The sequence below is a fragment of the Pseudorca crassidens genome, chromosome Y (genome assembly GCF_039906515.1).
Source record: "Pseudorca crassidens isolate mPseCra1 chromosome Y, mPseCra1.hap1, whole genome shotgun sequence".
Classification (NCBI taxonomy): Eukaryota; Metazoa; Chordata; class Mammalia; order Artiodactyla; family Delphinidae; genus Pseudorca; species Pseudorca crassidens.
In genome coordinates, this window is record NC_090318.1 from 2397767 (window position 1) to 2415899 (window position 18133).

At 43.6% G+C, this 18133-nt stretch overlaps 1 long non-coding RNA gene across 2 annotated transcripts in view; it reads right to left on the reverse strand.

Annotated features, from left to right (window-relative positions):
* Positions 1 to 863: 863 nt before the first annotated feature.
* The window catches only part of LOC137217799 (uncharacterized), a 57958-nt gene continuing 40688 nt past the window's right edge, over positions 864 to 18133 (reverse strand). For both annotated transcript variants that reach the window (XR_010940255.1, XR_010940256.1), the window contains one exon: positions 864 to 1046. This is a non-coding gene — a long non-coding RNA (uncharacterized lncRNA). The remainder of the gene's footprint in view (positions 1047 to 18133) is intronic.

Sequence of the window (18133 nt, forward strand, 5' to 3'; positions counted from 1 at the left end):
TACCGAGCCTGCGCTCTAGAGCCTGCAAGGTGCAACTACTGAGCCAATGCACCACAACTACTGAGCCCACGTGCCACAACTACTGAAGCCCGCGTGCCTAGAGCCCGTGCTCCGCAACAAGAGAAGCCAGCGCAATGAGAAGCCCGCGCACCGCAACAAAGAGTAGCCACAGCTCGCCACAACTAGAGAAAGCCCGCGCGCAGCAACAAAGACCCAATGCAGCCAAAAGTAAATAAATAAATGTTAAACAAAACACAGAAAACTGTGTGTCCCAACCTGGAGGTGGTTGTGAGGAGTTTTACAGCGATGGTTCAAAGAGGGCGTGGTCAGCTCACGGGCACTCTTCTCATTGGTTGGTGGTGAGGTCATCGAAGTCAGCATCATTGACCTTCTGGTTCCAACGGGTCTGGGTCTGCGTGCTGGTGGGCAGCATGCAGTTAACTTCTCCCACCTGCTGGGGTTTCCGTACCTGCAGAAGAACTCAAAGATGGTGTCATGTGTATCTCTTGAGGGGGAACCAGAACCCTGCCCCCAGGCTGCACCATTGTTTCTCTTGACTGTTCCTCCCTTGTCTCTGCATCCCCTCCCTTCCCTGATTAGCAACTGTTTGAACCTGCCCGTTGGAACGCAGGGAAGGTCCCGGGGGCTGAAGGAAGCCTATTTCGTGTGATCAAGAAGTGCGGGGCACAGAAAAGCTTTTGTGCCCAGGAGCCCCACAGGGTCTTGCTCCTATCACTACCAGGGATTGTATGCAAATTTTACATTTTTGGGGTCAACGTCAGGATTTCCTCATTTCGGTTCCATTCAAGTGAGCACATGTGTCTTGAGCCCCTGCTGTGTGAGACCTAAGACGGTCGAATGTATACGCTCACATTGCTAAAGGCCAGACATCCGAGGCCAAGGTGTGAGCCTGACCATGTTCCCCTCAGAGGCTCTATATGAGGGTCCCTCCTTCCGCCGTCCAGCTTCTGACAGCGCCAGGTGTCCCTTGATTTGTAATGCATCACTCCAATCTCCTTATCCTCGGGGCATACATTCCAAGACCCCTGCAACCGCGAAGAATACCAAACCTTCTGTACACGCTGTATTTTTCTACACATATATACCTAGGATAAAGCTTAATTTATACATTAGGTACATTAAAAGGATGCCCGAGTTGCCAGCATCACTACCCCTGTGCTTCGGGGTCATCATTAAGTAAAATAAGGGTTCTCTGAACCCAAGCACTGAGATACCGGAGAGAGTTGATCTGATAACCAAGACGGCTGTGAAGCGAGGAAAGGGTGAAACTTGCTGGACAAAGAGAGGATTCACGTCACGGGCAGGACAGAGCTGACCGCGCAAGATTTTCTCACACCATGCTACACAATTTAAAACTTACGAATTGTTTATTTCTTCAATTTTTCCATTTAATATTTTCTGACTGAGGTGGACCATGGGTAACTGAAACCATGGAAAGTGAAACCACAGATGGGGGGGAGTATTGTATCTGCCTTTGATCTCATATGGCCTTCTCCACCTGTGTCTGTCTGTGTCCAAATTTCCCTGTTCTTTTTTACTTTTGGATTTTAAAAATATTTTTAAATTAAAATAATTTGTAAATATTATTTTTTTTAATTGAAGTATAGCTGATGTACAGCGTTGTGTTGGTTTCAGGTGTACAGCAAAGTGATTCAGTTATACGTATGTATTCTTTTTCGGCTTCTTTTCCCTATAGGTTATTACAAAATATTGAGTATAGTTCTCTGAGGAGATCCTCGGTGGTTATCATTTTAGAGATAGTAGTGTGTATACGTTAATCCCACGCTTCTAATTAAGGACACCAGTCACGTTTTGTGAGGGCCCACCCAAATGACCTCATGTTAATTTGATCGTGTCTGCAAAGCACTTATTTCCAGATAAGGTCACATTCACAGGTACTCGCAGTTGAGACGTCAAACATCGTTTTTTTTTGGTGGGGGACCAATTCAACCCCCAGCACCATTCAAGTGTACCAGCTCTCTGAGCACTTCTCACCATCTTCACTGCAATCACCCTGATCCAAAATACCACCAACTCTTTTCCAGCAAACAGTCAGAGTGCCGTGGATTATTAGGGATGTTCCCAAAGGCACACGTGATTTCATTATTCTACAGGACTCGCTTCACCCCTTAGCATCTTGTCTGGACAACCTGCTCCTCACTCACTCTTCCCCACCTGTGCTGTTCCATGAACATACTAGGTGACCCTTACCACAGGGCCTTTGCACAACCTGTTCCCACTACCTGGGAAACTCTCCCTCCAGCCGTCTGCTTGAGATCAGCCCTCATGGTCCCCATGCCTTAGCTGAAATGCCACCTTCTCCATGAAAGCAAGCTTGACAGTCCTGCACAGAAAATTTCAACTTCTCTTCTGCTCTCAGCTGAGGGCTCCCATTCCCCATCTACTCTTCTGCTTTTTAAACTTTCCATGGCATGTATCACCTTCTAGCATTTTCTGTGATTCACAGATGCCTGATGTTTATGCTATAATAGAGGCTTCAGCAGAATGCAAGACATGTTTTCTTCCCTGACGTAGCCCAGTAGCCGCATGAGTCCCTCTGAACAAACGTGAGACTCAGTAGATGTCTACTGAATGAATGAATGAATTCACGATGGATGAGTCCCTCTGCAAAAAGGCAGGACTCGGTAGATGTCTACTGAATGAATGAAAGTTAAATGCCTCTCCCGAGATCTCACTAATAAGAATCAGAAACAGGGCTCAAACTCACATTTCCATGTGGAATCCAACCTTCTTTCCACAACAGCAAAATCTAGTAGAAATACATTCACTCATGGCTACGAGCCCATTTTCAAGATGTAACCATAAGGAAAAACCATTAAGACTCATGTTAAAATAATCTATATAATGATATTTGGAGGATAAAAGGGAAACAAAACATGACCCTGAAGTACCCCTAAACATTTCATTATCTGCTTACAGAATACAAATTTTCAACAGGACAATTTTAACTGAATCAGCTGAGACTGACCCTACGGAAATTCCTGGAGCTGTAATATGTTAAAATGGCCCCGCTCACGTTTTTAGTATAAATACAGTCTCATTTTCTTTCTTACAGTACAAGGGAAAACCAAATAATGTCAACAAACCTCAGGAGAAATAGACAAATTATATCATCAAGGCAAAAACAAATTATTGAGGAAACAAAAAGTCGGACTCAATTCCACAACAAAGCATTTGCATGCTTTTAATACTATTGAGGAGTAGAGCATAAATTGGGTTTTCTAAAAACACTTAATTCCCCTCAATTCCAATTCTTGCTTTGCTGTTTGTAGTGGTTTGTTTGTTGTTCTATCGTCCTAAATTGCTTCCGAGAACTAGAATGTAGTCTTGATGCTAATCCAATTCAGCTATATTCATTTCCTTATTATTTTCTCAATAAGTAAATATTTTCATTTTGGAGAACGGTTCCAAAACACAATTATACCTCCCAGCAAGGGTTGTCATGCAAATTCGTAAGTCACTACTACTTTATTTTTATTTTATTTAATTAATTAATTAATTTATTTATTTTGCGGCACGCGGGCCTCTCACTGTTGCGGCCTCTCCCGTTGCGGAGCACAGGCTCCGGACGCGCAGCCTCAGCGGCCATGGCTCACGGGCCCAGCCGCTCCGCGGCATGTGGGATCCTCCCGGACCGGGGCACGAACCCGCGTCCCCTGCATCGGCAGGCGGACTCCCAACCACTGCGCCACCGGGGAAGCCCGGCAGTCCTATTTTTATGTAAGCAAACTCCGTATTATTCTCCATAGTGGCTGCACCAATTTACATCCCCAGCAACAGTGCACGAAGGTCTCCTTTCCTCCACAGCCTCTCCAACACTTGTGTCTTGCCTCTCTGAGTCACTCCTATTTTAAGCATAAATGGTTTGGGGTGTAACATCCTTAAAGGAAAATTGAGGGGAGCAAATGTCACGTCATCTTCAGGGATCCAATCACTTACCAAACATTTGTTGCACGCCTCTTAATTCTAGGGCACTGGGTGAGTTGTTTTTTTTTTTTTTTGACAGAACGTAAAGCCTTAACATTTTTTATTTTTTAACTTTTAGTTTATATTGGAGTATAGTTGATTAACAATGTTGTGATAGTTTCAGGGGAACAGCAAAGTGACTCAGTGATACATAGACATGTATCTATTCTTTTTCAAATGCTTTTCCCATTTTGGTTGTTACATAATATCGAGCAGAGTTCCCTGTGCTCTACAGCAGGTCCTTGTTGGTGATCCATTTTAAATATAGCCGTGTGGACATGTCAACCCAAACCTCCCGAACTATCCCTCCTCCCATTTCCCCCCTGGTAACCGTAAATTTATTCACTCATTCGTTCGCTTAATTATTCAAGAATTTTTGTTGGGTGCTGATTTGGGCTAGTCTCTGTCTTAACACCTAGAGGACGAATGGGGACAAAATAGATGTGGCTCCTACTTTTGGGGAAGTGTTGATCTTTTAGAGGAAGTTGTTTGAATACTGAGGAGCTGAAGTGCATGTCTAAGAAGGGAAAACAGGGGTGCTGAGGGGCACAATGCCAGGGATTGTGAGGTCTGTCCATTCGAACTCCAGGCTTTCTCTTTCTCTTGGTCATTTTTTGGTCCAGGTTTCTCCAGTTTGCCTACTGCCACGTCCTCCTACGTCCTCCAAGAGGGCGCCTGCCCCTCAGCTCCACGCTTGCCCAAAACCCTCCTGGAGGTCAGGACTCTGCTCTGCCCAGCTGGTTTTCTTTGCATCAGAGGAGATGCTGACAGGCAGACTGAGCATCCTCGGTCAGGTGTAAAGTCATCCACCTGGAAGGACCCTCCCCAGGGAGCTCACCTTGAGTTCTTCACAGATGTGGAGAACACCCCTGGGATTTCCCTGGGGGGGGAAAAAAAACCCTTCCTGACCCAAGAACCACGCAACGTCCGTGAACTCTGGGGCCAAAGGGATCTTTCTGCCGCACCGACTGGAGGGTTTGGGACAGTTCAGTAAATCGCTCATCACAAGAGCCTGATTCCTTGGAAATTCATCTGCATGTGTGAATTTTCTTTTATTTACTTTATGTCTCTGTGCTTTTAGGTCACAACTACTTTCCAAGCCTGTCATTCTGAGGCATATCTTACATCCTGATAACCTGTCCTTCTTACTGTGGTTAAAATACCCCTAATATACATTGCACCACCTGTATTAATTTCCTAGGGCCGCCATAACAAAGTGCCCCCCGCTGGGGGGCTCCACACAACAGAAAAGTCACTCTGAAGAGCAGAGCGTGAAGTCGAGGTGGAGGCACGACTGATTTCTTCCGGAGGTTCTGGGGGAAATTCACGCCTCTCTCCCAGCTTCTGGTAGCTGCTCACAATCCTTGCGTTCCTTGGTTTACAGAGACATCATCCCAATTTCTGTCTTTACGTTCCTACGCCGTTCTCCCCGCCTGTGTGGATCTGTGTCCAGATTTCCAGTCCTGTTGGATTAGGGTCCCTCCCTACTCCGGCACGACTTCATTATTTCACAATGACCCTAATTCCAAATAAGGTCACATTCGGAGGGACAGAGAGTCGGGACTTTAACATATGAATCTGAGGGGCACACAGTCAACTCATAACGCCGTTGTAAGCATTTTAAAATACCCGACTGGGTGGCATTGAGCACAGCCACAGTGTTGTGCGATCATCCCCTTTATGTAGTTCCAAACGGTTTTCATCACCCCAAGGGGAAACTCTGTACCCGTGAAAGCAGTCACTCCCGTTTTCCCTCCCTGTGGCCCCTGGCAAACACTAATCTGTATTCTGTCCCGTGTTTAAACGCTGGCTAACGCAGGCATTTGTAAATACGTCGAACGGAAGCCCGATCTTACCTAGAGAGTTCAGATGCCTTGTGGCGCTTGGAATGGCACGCTCTCTCTGGTTCTGTCTGCAGACGGGGGCACAGGAGAACTTACATGACCTCACTCTTGGATCAGGAAATACTTTTCACCAGTGATTCAGATAACCCCATTCCAAGAGCAGGCTTTTTAAGCTCCCACGATTAAAACCAGCTGAAGTAAAGCCAACTCACTCCCTTGACGAGAACGAGATTACCGTATCTAGAAACAGCGGTGAGGCTCAGGCGTGGCAAAATAAGAATAAAAAGCCCCAGGGTGATCAGGTCAGGGAGAAAAAAAAAAAGATATGGCCGGAGGGTGGGTGAAAGTCAGGGCTGGTCTGAGTGTTCGCAAAACTGAAATGGCAAGATTGTCATTTGTAACTGTCCGCCCTGCTCTTGCGGGCAGATAAAGTGGCGAGATGGCTGGTGTGTCAATCTTGTTTGGAATGCTGAGTCCTAGGGAGACTGGGGCGGGGTAGCACGCCCAGTGGGCTCCCGAAGCCTTTTCTTGTCCCCCCGTTTCTTGTAGGCAAGACTGCAGCCTCCGAGACCTTCCCGGAGTTCCCAAGGGTGGATGTGGAACAGTTGCTAATCAAGTCCCTGCTGACCGGGAGACCCTGCACACGCCCTGATCTTATCAGCAACCCCACCCTTGAACTATTGCTATAAACGCATCAAATGCTCCCAAGGTGGGATACATAGTTTTTCGAGGGCAGGAGCCCGCTGTGCCCCTCTCTGTCTGGCAAAGCAGTAACGCTCTCCTTTTCTACTTCGCCCCAAACTCTGTCTCTGAGATTCGATCTGGCGCCGGTGCAGACAAGCTCAGTTTTTGACATCACTTAGCAGGCTCCGACACGTGTGTCCAGTGAGCAAATCAACTCAACAAAACATGTCAGACTAGATAAGACTGGCCATTCCCTCAAAACCTTTAGATTCCAAAACATTTCATCATGAGCTCAAAATATGCCTTACATTATGCTATGAGGCTATATATATACCCAACAAACATAAGCATTGGATTTCCCTGAGCGCCAAATGAAAACTGGGGAGCTGTGCAAAGGAGGAGTTCATTTTTCTATTACTTTCTTCTCTTTTGTTGCTGCGGTTCATGGCGAGAACACTGGTGTTTGGTTTTGTTTTGGTTTTCTCAGCGTTGGAGCTGCCGATGGAATCAGATGGACATGCAAAGGTCAGCGAGTTCTGAGAGGCGAGCATGGGATTTATTTTGTGTTTTGGTTTACATCGATGGGTTGCACAGCATGGGAATGGAAATAGCATTTACGGAGGAACTGCTAGATGGGAGGCACAGGGAAGGTCGGGCAGCTAGGATCAAAGCAACATCCTCAAGGTTGTGACAACCCCTTGGCCATGTTTTGGGGAAGCTCAGCTTTGCTCAGCAGCGTGTCAGGCTGCTGCGGTCACACAGCTCAAGGGAACATCTAAGCTTCTATAAACAAAACACAGTGAAACAACACACCATAGATGTTAAAATACAATAGGAAAAAAAAATGGATGACCATAAAATCATCTTAGATCCCTTTCAAGAACAAGTTCTTGCAAAACAGACTTCTACTCTTTATAAAAGAAGCCACAGAATTATCCGAATAGATGTTCCCCTTTACGATTTGCTTTAAACTTAAAAATAGACGTATATTTGGATGGTATCCTATAAAATGAAACTCCATCTCTGTAAACCTAGTGTCCTTTTCATCCGGTGACTGAAAATAGCTGGAAGATAGCCAGTGTTTGAAACGCTCTGAACAACCACAAGGTAATCCGTAATTTGGGACTATTAACTGATCTCTTTCTACATTAGGTTCACTGACAAAGTCTGGTCAGGCTGTTGAAACAAACTGTTTGGCTGCAAGTTTACTATGTCTGTCCTTCATCATCGTTCTCTTTCAACGTGATTTTCTTTTCCTTCATAAATGGAAGAACCACTGGTAAGGTCACATGGGGTAAAATAAATATGGGGGTCGGAGTCTTCTAGCGTAACCAACCAAGAAATGTTTCTTTTTTACAAGGGCTGTGGCTACATGAAATCTCTCTCCAGAGACAGGAAAAACCAACGCTATCCATTTAGCATCTGTAGTTTCTCTTCATCACTTTATGATACAGTTAAAATAATTTTCACTGTCCTGAAAAGAGGACCACCCTGGACAATAGATTTTTACCAAGAGTAAAAAAAAAAAAAAATTCCAAGAAATGCCATTAAAACAAGTCCTATTCTCCTCCCAGCTGCCTTTTCTGTGAAGCAATGCTAAAACGCAGTAGCTGTGTGAATGCATCGTTTGATGGACTTTGTTTTTTAACAGAAAATGTCTTATAAATCACACGTCAACCTTTTCTTTTCTGAGCTAAGAAAATTTGAGAGCATAAGGCATATAGTAATATGCAGAGTGTGTGAAGGGACTTCCCTGGTGGCACAGTGGTTAAGAATCCACCTGCCAATGCTGGGGACACAGGTTCGAGCCCTGGTCAGGGAAGATCCTACATGCCACAGAGCAGCTAAGCCCGTGCACCATAACTACTGAGCCTGCGCTCTAGAGCCCACGGGCCACAACTACTGAGCCCGGCTGCCACAACTACTGAAGCCTGCACGCTCTAAGGCCCACATACTGCCACTACTGAGCCCACGTGCTGCAACTACTGAAGCCCGCGCGCCTAGAGCCCATGCTCCGCAACAAGAGAAGCCACCGCAATGAGAAGCCCGCGCACCGCAATGAAGAGTAGCCCCCGCTCGCTGCAACTAGAGAAAGCCTGCGCGCAGCAACAAAGACCCAACGCAGCCAAAAATAAATAAATAAATTTATATTAAAAAAGAGAGTGTGTGAGTAGACCACCTGGGCATATACCCTGAGAAAACCATGATTCAAAAAGAGTCATGTACCAAAATGTTCATTGCAGCTCTATTTACAATAGCCAGGAGATGGAAGCAACCTAAGTGCCCACCAACAGATGAATGGGTAAAGAAGATGTGGCACATGTATACAATGGAATATTACTCAGCCATAAAAAGAAATGAAATTGAGTTATTTGTAGTGAGGTGGATAGACCTAGAGTCTGTCATACAGAGTGAAGTAAGTCAGAAAAACAAATGCTGAATGCCAACACATATATAGGGGATCTAAGAAAAAAAAAAAGGTCATGAAGAACCTAGGGGTAAGACGGGAATAAAGACACAGACCTACTAGAGAATGGACTTGAGGACACGGGGAGGGGGAAGGGTAAGCTGGGATGAAGTGAGAGAGTGGCATGGACATATATACACTACCAGATGTAAAACAGATAGCTAGTGGGAAGCAGCCGCATAGCACAGGGAGATCAGCTCGGTGCTTTGTGACCACCTAGAGGGGTGGGATAGGGAGGGTGGGAGGGAGAGGCAAGAGGGAGGGGATATGGGGATATATGTATACGTGTAGCTGATTCACTTTGTTATACAGCAGAAACTAACACACCATTGTAAAGCAATTATACTCCAATAAAGATGTGAAAAAAATTTTTTAAAAAATTATACAATTTTTAAAGGTTACTTTCCATTTACAGCTATTACAAAATATCGGTACAAAACAAAGTTATGGTTACCAATGGGGAAAGGGGGGGAGGGATAAATTGGGAGACTGGGATTGACACATACACACTACTATATATAAAACAGATAACTAATAAGGACCTACTGTACAGCACAGGGAACTCTACTCAATACTCTGTAATGACCTATATGGGGAAAGAAACTGAAAAAAAGTGGATACATGTGTATGTATAACTAATTCACTTTGCTGTACAGCAAAAACGAACACCACATTGTTAATCAACTATACTCCAATAAAAATTAATTTAAAAAATATTGGCTATACTCCTCGTGCTGTACAAAACTGGGGGATTTATACCTCATGCTTTCTCGTGGTAACCTCACAGTGTTTTCTTCTGTGCGTTCTCTTTCTTGCTTTTGCTCTTACAGGTGAGAAAGCTCAAATTCAGACAGCTCAGTGTGAAAGCCCAGAGTTGAATCTGATGTGCCTGGTTATAACGTCAGGGTTTGCCCACTGCCTCCAGACACTGTGGAATGCCGTTATTCAACTTGGTTTTCAAAAAAATGTCATACGTGTAGCCATACCCTGAAGCGTGTGTCAAAACCAAGGGAGCATGAAAAGCCCCTTGCACATTTCCAGTCCTACTCGCGCATTTCACAGAGTGAACGTATTCTTTTTTGTCCAGTAAGCCATCTTTTTAGAAAAGCAGAAAGACAAGATGTGCAGTATCTCAAAAAAGTGTCAAATGCATAAAAGTCAAGGTCTTGTCGACAGGATGAAAAATTTGCACTGGGTGTGGCCACCCTAAGCCGGAGGATTGCGGGGAGAGGGGATAATAAATTACTTTTAAGCTACTGTCTGGATTGGTATTTAGAAACAAGTAAATGGGCCTGATTTGTTCCAGACGTGTCCTCGGATGTACACTAGACATTCTATCTCCCTTAGCCGAGTCAGAACTGGGGAATCTCTCTATTTGTCTATCTAAAGATGTTGCCCCAAACAAATGGGAGATCTCACTGTGCAAAGTAATTTCCAGAAGTTGCATCCATTTTAGAAGGAATGTAACATAAGATGGAGAGGAAACCGAACACAGAGAGATCGTCAAAGCCGCATGCATCTGGTTTTCATTTGGGCTGTATGTTTATTTTCGTCGTGTAACTTTCATTTTCCAAGTGGCTGGCGGGTAAAAGGTTTTAACTGATGCAACTCTTTTTCCAACTGGCAACTTTCTGGCTGTCATCCCGAGACTGTGTCCCATGGTTCCATGAAAATACATTGACGACAGAAAACCTCCGCCTCCAGGTTTATTCAGACCCTTGCAAAAATCCTTCTTAATGGATCACACATGTTCTAGGGTGGCTAAGGTATCAGGCTCTCCCAGGAGTGAGAAGGAGCTTGGAGGAATCCCATTTCCCCCTCTACCACCTACTCAGTACATCAAGTCCCTTGGATTCCACGGAGTGGTCAAAAGGCCAATTAAGTAGAAATAAAGGCAAGCTTTATTCAGTTTATACTTTATCTCTGATCATTCATTTCTACATAAATCAGACTTGTTATATCTCTCTTTCCTTTGAAAGCAGGATTCTCTCTAAGCGAAGACTTGTAGACGGCTGGGCTGTAGGTTGGACACCTTATTCTTCTAATTCCCCCAAATCTTGCTTTGTGTATTTAAGTGCTTTGCTACCAGGTCCAAAGAACGTTAGCATGTTCATAACTTTTTGGCGAAAATTGATCGCTTCATACTAGCTTTCTTTATCCATAGCTTTCTTTTTTTTTAACTTCCTAAAGTCTTTTTTACTTGACTTGAATAGGGCTCCAGAAAGTTCTTCTTCAGTTACTCACCATTTTAGTGTTTTCATATCTTTATCTTAGCCTTTCTTGGTTATTGGTTTCAGACCCTTTCAAACTAGCAAGAACCTAGATTTTTTTTTTTTAAACCCGATCTGAGAGTTATCTGTCAAGAGAGATTTTCATCCGTTTATATGTACTGCCATTGCTAATATTTCTAAATTTCATTTTGGGTGCTTATTTTACAATTTCTAGGAACCGTTTCCTTTCTTCGCTTCTATTATTTCTCTTCTATGATACCTAAATAAAAAAAAAATATTTCTCCCATGTTTTTAAGAGGAAGCTGTTTTCAGTCTTCATTATTTAGTGATTAAATTTAATACGCCTAACAACTTCAGCAGAAAAATAATGAAGCTCACGTTCACTGTCTTCTCAAAGAGGTGACTTGCTTTAACTTTGTTCCATTTTCATTCTGCAAGTTATATCACTGCTAACTTCGGCCCCACCTTTGCTTGTATGCCTTCATGGAGTCGTAATTTTATTATTGGTGCTGGCTTTGATGTGGTCAGTGTTAGACCGGTTTCACACTCTGGTCCTTTTCTCCTTTTGCTCACAATGTTTCTTGCATCCTTTTCCTTCATCTGACTCCAACATTGTCCTTCCTGTGAGTTTCCTTTTGAAGTCCCAATAATGAGGGTCCGTGAGAGGGAAACACTCTGGCTTTGGGGAAACACCCGGGCTTTGCACTATGTCTTTATTTCCTCTGTACTCTTTGGGGAAACACTTTGGCTTTGCACTATGTCTTTATTTCCTCTGTACTCAGAATAGACTCGACTCAGCGTAGAATCTTAGACAACCAGAAATCTCTCTTTCATGCTTAAAAGACATACTTCTAGCTTCCAGCCCTCCTGATGGTGTAGAGATGTCTTCTCTGGGTCTTAGCGGATACTTTGAGGTCACCTGGCTATTTTAAGTTTTCCCCTCTGTTTTTGAATGTCTACCATGTTCCTGCTATGTGTTTGATGGTGTGTTTATTTTTCCATACCATGATTTTTCAACTGGGGAATTAAAGTTGTTCACACATGTACACACTGCTGTATTTATTTTTTATTTATTTATTTACTTTTAAATTATGGTCATATCTCATTTAAAAATTTATTTTTATTTTTGGCTGCGTTGGGTCTTCGTTGCTGCGCGTGGGCTTTCTCTAGTTGCGGCGAGCGGGGGCTACTCTTTGTTGCAGTGCATGGGCTTCTCATTGCAGTGGCTTCTCTTGTTGCAGAGCATGGGCTCTAGGCGTGCAGGCTTCAGTAGTTGTGGCACATGGGCTCAGTAGTTGTGACTCACAGGCTCTAGAGCTCAGGCACAGTAGTTGTGGCTCACGGGCTTAGCTGCCCCGCGGCATGTGGGATCTTCCCAGACCAGGGCTCGAACATGTGTCCCCTGAACTGGTGGTTAGGTTCTTAACCAATGCGCCACCAGGGAAGTCCCGACAATGCTATATTTAAAATGGATAACCAGGGCTTCCCTGGTGGCGCAGTGGTTGAGAGTCCGCCTGCCGATGCAGGGGACACGGGTTCGTGCCCCGGTCCGGGAAGATCCCACGTGCCGCGGAGCGGCTGGGCCTGTGAGCCATGGCCGCTGAGCCTGCGCGTCCGGAGCCTGTGCTCCACAGCGGGAGAGGCCACAACGGTGAGAGGCCCGCGTACCGCAAAAAAAATAAATAAATAAAATGGATAACCAGTAACATCCCAATACGCAGGTGTCTTTAGTTTTTTTTGTTACCTTAACCATCCGTTTTCTATTTTTCAGAATTGTGTCGCGAACTGTGTTCTGCTGTCTCCCTTTCTCTTTGTGTGTGATTATGCAGTTTAATCATGTCCTCTCATTTCTGTAGGGCTTGCCTCCATATTTATTACAAATGCTTCTTTTCAGGAACGGCCTCAGGCTGCCACCTGGGAAATCATGAGTTCTGCGCCATTAGAACAGTGTGTCTGAGAAGAACATTGCTGTATGCTTGACATTTGGGGCCAAGGGGTACAAACCTGATTAAATAGTTTATTCTTAAATTGTGCTATTTGATGAATGCAAGTCTTTGCTCTAGGGGTCTGGAATCTGAAGAGCTGAAATTGTGATGTAGGTACTTCAGCCTTCATGACAGATCCCCAGTAAAATTCCTGGACACCGAGGCTCGGGTGGGCTAATCTGACTGGCCAGAGTTCAGATGTGTCGTTACATACCACTGCTGGGACAATTAGCCATAACCACGTAACTCCACCGGGAGAGGACGCCTGGAAGTATGTGCCTTGCTTCTCCTGGACTTTGTCCCACAGACCTTCAGGCTTTGCTAATTTTAAGGAAGGAGGATGAGAGGATGCTCTGGGCTAATGGTAATGTCTACCTCAATAGGGTTGGTCGCACAGACGTATTTATTTGTAGAAACTTATCATAGGGTACACTTAATATTTATGCCTTTCATTGTATGTAAACTTTACCTAGAAATAATTTTAAACAAATAGTAAAACCTAGTTAATGATACGTATACTGAAAGTTTCAGGGTAGCCTGTGTGGATGTCTGTACGTATTTTAAAATGTCTCAAAAAGAAGCGTAGAATAATGGATGGAAATTGGGATAGATAAATGGACAGATAGGCCGACAAAGCAAGTCTAGTAAAATGTCAATGCTTCACTCTGGGTGATCAGTACGTGAGTGTTCAGTGTAAAATCTTTTCAAATTATATGTTTAAAGTTTTTCCTAATAAAATATTTGAAAAAATCAAAATTGGAACATTACAACAAAGTTTCCATTTTTACTGTGATTTTGAAACGGAAGTTTTGTTCTCAATAAAGTTTCCTCAAGAAAAAATAAATAAATAAAATGGATAACCAAGAAGGACCTACTGTATAGCACAGGGAACTCTATTCAAGATTCTGTAATAACCTAAATGGGACAAGAATCTGAAAAAGAAGAGGTACATGTATACGTATAAGTGAATCACTTTACTGTACCCCTGAAACGAACACAACATTGTTAATCACCTATACTCCAATATAAAATAGAAAGTTAAAAAAAAGGTCATTCACAGATCTGCTAAAATGAGCAACCACTGTTTCTTCAAGTATGACTCGGCCCCTTCTTTCTTTTTTTTTTAAATTTTCTTACCAATTGCGTGACCTTAAAATTAAAAAAAAAAAAAAAAGTCCACAACTATTCTGGTTCTTAATTTTCTCCTCTGGGTCAGATAATCTCCAAAGATCCTTCCAACTTTAGAGACACAAGACTACAATTCTATGACTTAAGAGGAGAACATGACAGAAACTCTAAATGGACACATTTTCTTTGTCTCCTTGTTTTTCTCCCCTTTAAAAATTTTTAAACTTTTAATGCTTATGAGATTATAGATTCAAAAGGTGTTGCAAAAATAGGACAGGGAGGTCTCCCTCTTGTATGTTTTTAATATTTTAATATTTACAAGGGAAACATTTACTAATACACAAATTATTCAGATTAGCTGACTTTGCAGTTTAAATGTCCTTGGAATCATTTCATTGTTTCCTTTATATTTTTTTCTCCCAAATTCCTATAACTGTTTTTTTAAAAATTAAAGTATAGTTGATTTAAAATATTATATTAGTTTCAGGTATAAACAAAGTGATTCAAAACTTTTATAGTCTGTACTCCATTTCCAGTTATTACAAAATCTTGGCTGTATTCCCTGTGCTGTACAATGTAGCCTTTGTTTTATACACAGTAGTTTATATCTCTTACTCTCCTCCCCCTATGTTGCCCCTCCCCGCTTCCCTCTCCCCACGGGGAACCACTAGTTTGTTCTCTATATGAGTGAGTCTATTTCTTTTTTGTTGTATTCACACCAAAGAGTGCTTCTGTATTATTCATCTATCTTCCTTATTCCTGCTACATTAAAACCAATTTCTTAAAAATTGAGGTATAGTTGATTGACAATATTATATTAGTTTAAAGTGTACAAAGTAGTGATTCCAAATTCTTACAGATTATACTCCATTTATAGTTATTACAAAATACTGGCAATGCTCCCTGTGTTGTACAATATATCCTCATAGCTTATTTATTTTATACCCAGTAGTTTGTTCCTCTTAATCCCCTCCCCCTATCTTGCCTCTCCCCGCTTCCCTCTCCTCACTGGGAACCACTAGTTTCTTCTCTGTATCTGTGAGTCTGCTTCTGTTTTGTTATATTCACTAGTTTGTTGTACTTTTGTTGAGATTCCACATATAAGTGATATCATACAGTGTTTGTCTTTCTCCGTCTGACTGACTTCCCTTAGTATGATAACCTCTAGGTCCATCCATGTTGCTGCAAATGACATGATTTCATTCTTTTTCATGGCTGAGTAGTGTTCCATTGTGTACACGTACCCCATCTTCTATATCCATTCCTCTGTCGATGGACATTTAGGTGGCTTCCACGTCCTGGCTATTGTAAATAGTGCTGCTGTGAACACTGGGGTGCGTACATCTTTTCTAATTAGAGTCTCGTCTGGACCCATGCCCAGGAGTGAGACTGCTGGATCAAGTATCCCTCACTCTTAGCTTAACACAAGTCCCACCTTCGTTCTGCTCTGGGGTTGCCTTCCTGCATCCTGTCGCTCCCTTTCCACCCACTATTCCAGCGTATGAATCCTTCCCGTTCTGCCCCCCGCATTCTGCTCTAACGATATTTTCTTATTCAGCTTCTCAGCGGCAGCAGAATGTGTTCCCCTCTCTCCTCTAGGGCAGCACCTTCCCGCGGTCTCTCTGGACAGCAGCCGCTCATTCACGTCCTCTCCATCAATCGCGAGGCCAGCGGAGGCGGTCGAGCCTTGCAGATTCTGTACTTCATTGGAGGTTTGCATCCCGCAATCACGTCTGCTTTCTGCCTCCCGAACTTCTCACCAGACGCCAACTCTCGGACGATCATTCCATCCGCGGGGGTGATGGGGGCCTCTGTGGGTGTTTCCCTTCATCTTGAGCAATGAATTCTGCGTTCCGAGCCGTGCACACCTGGCATCCCATCGCCTCTCAGGAGAACCTTCTCCAAAGCGACTACATCTGAACAGAAAGGCAAACTGGGACAGCACACCTCGTTTCGTGTGTGAGTGGAAAGCTGGAAACCCGTCGACGTTTCCAATCAGAATACACTTGGCTCAGGTCCGGGGGGCTGGCTTTTCGTGCGGAGCCAGAGGTTGCCGGCAGAACATTCTTTTTGCCTTCCACCTTCTCCGCAGCAGATTCCGGAAGTAGTTTTCCCATGGAGTAAATAAGAACAATAAATGAGAGACTCACCAAACAGATAAATCAGCAATTTTATTGCTTAAAGACTGATCACGCAAACACAGTGTAGTGTTTTGTCACTGTGATGCAGTCTAGCGGATAAACAGAAGCGTTGCTTAGGGGGGAAAAAGTCGAGGGAGCTGGAAAAATACTCAGAAATAATGTCTTGTGTCAAATCTCACAGAAGCTGGGTTTAAATGCTTCCTGTCGCTCATTAGCATTTGTAGCAGCCGTCCTCAAGCCCATTCATGAGGAAGTCTAAGAAATACGATCTGAAGACTGCACTGAAAAGTTTGTGCCCAGGAAGCAAGGTGGAATTTCAAATGCTGTCTGTATTTCTAGTGGCAAATTTACTAACACACCAACCCAAATATTTAACTTCATGTAATACGTCACTTGCTGTACAAATGCTCTTCCGGAGCAGCGAGAAAGGTTATTTTACGGAGAAATGATGAGAAAGGAATGTACTGTTTGTTTTTTTCATTTGCCCTTATTCTCATGTATCAGAAAGTCTGCAAGCAAACACAGCAATGGCATTACCAGACTTACTTATCTTCTCTGTTGCAGGTAACGTGGGTTATGAAACTTCGTATCTTCCGAAGCAACTGTTCCTCTGCACTTTCTTTATGACGGAAATTTCTAAATGCTACGCAAAGGGGCAAAGACACGAAACACGCAGTGTTTACCTAAATGCTACAGTCATTCCTTATTTTTCCATTTGTCACATGTTCCTGAAACTGTAAATTCATACGCCCGAAATAGTTCTTCAGAATTCAACGTCATCTAAATGATCAGATACGTCAGGGAATGTGAATCTGAATTTTGAAATACAGGCTATAGTTCTTAAAAACAGGAAATTTATTCGGACTGTTCTAGCAATACACTGACCCTGATGAAAAAGCAGACATAGACTATCTGGGTACAGCACTGACTTTGAATCCCAGTCTAATGTAATATTGAGAACCGCTGTGACTTTTTTAATAAGAAGGAAGACGGTTATATGTACATAATCTGAAAATAGAGCTTGTTGATCAAAACACGAAATCTTGCAGGGCTATGAAGGTAGAGGTGACCAGGAATTTGGGGGAAGTTTACAGAAATGATCCTTTATCCCCCAGGGAACACAGCAAGACCACACCCTACCTGCACCCCACCCCAACACTGGTACGTTGGACAATGTTAACGGATGCTGACCAACGGCAACTGGGCAGAAGACGGGTCCCATTAAAAACAAAAATCGTCCCAAGGGATGAGTCTATTCTACATACAAGAAAGAAGAGAACACGTATCTGTAGGAACCTTAAACGTCACAGTAAGACTAATCTCTTTTCTAATGTACTTGTAGACGTGACGTAACCATCGCCTCTGTCACATCGGTTGCACCGAACAAAGCCGGTCCGTTGTGGAAAAGGTCTACACAAGAGTGCGAGTGTTAGGAGGGGAAGGCCACGGGGATCCCTCCTAGGGGCTGCTCACCCCAGAGAATGGCTCAAGACAACCCCCCATGGGGAACAACCCCGTTGGGCTTTGCAGGAACTAGACACAACTATTTCTGCCCTAACCCACTGACATTTGGAGACTGTTTTCTCTACTCTTAGCACAAGCCGCCCTGCACCAGATTCCTTGCTGAAACTCTCAAGTGGGAGCT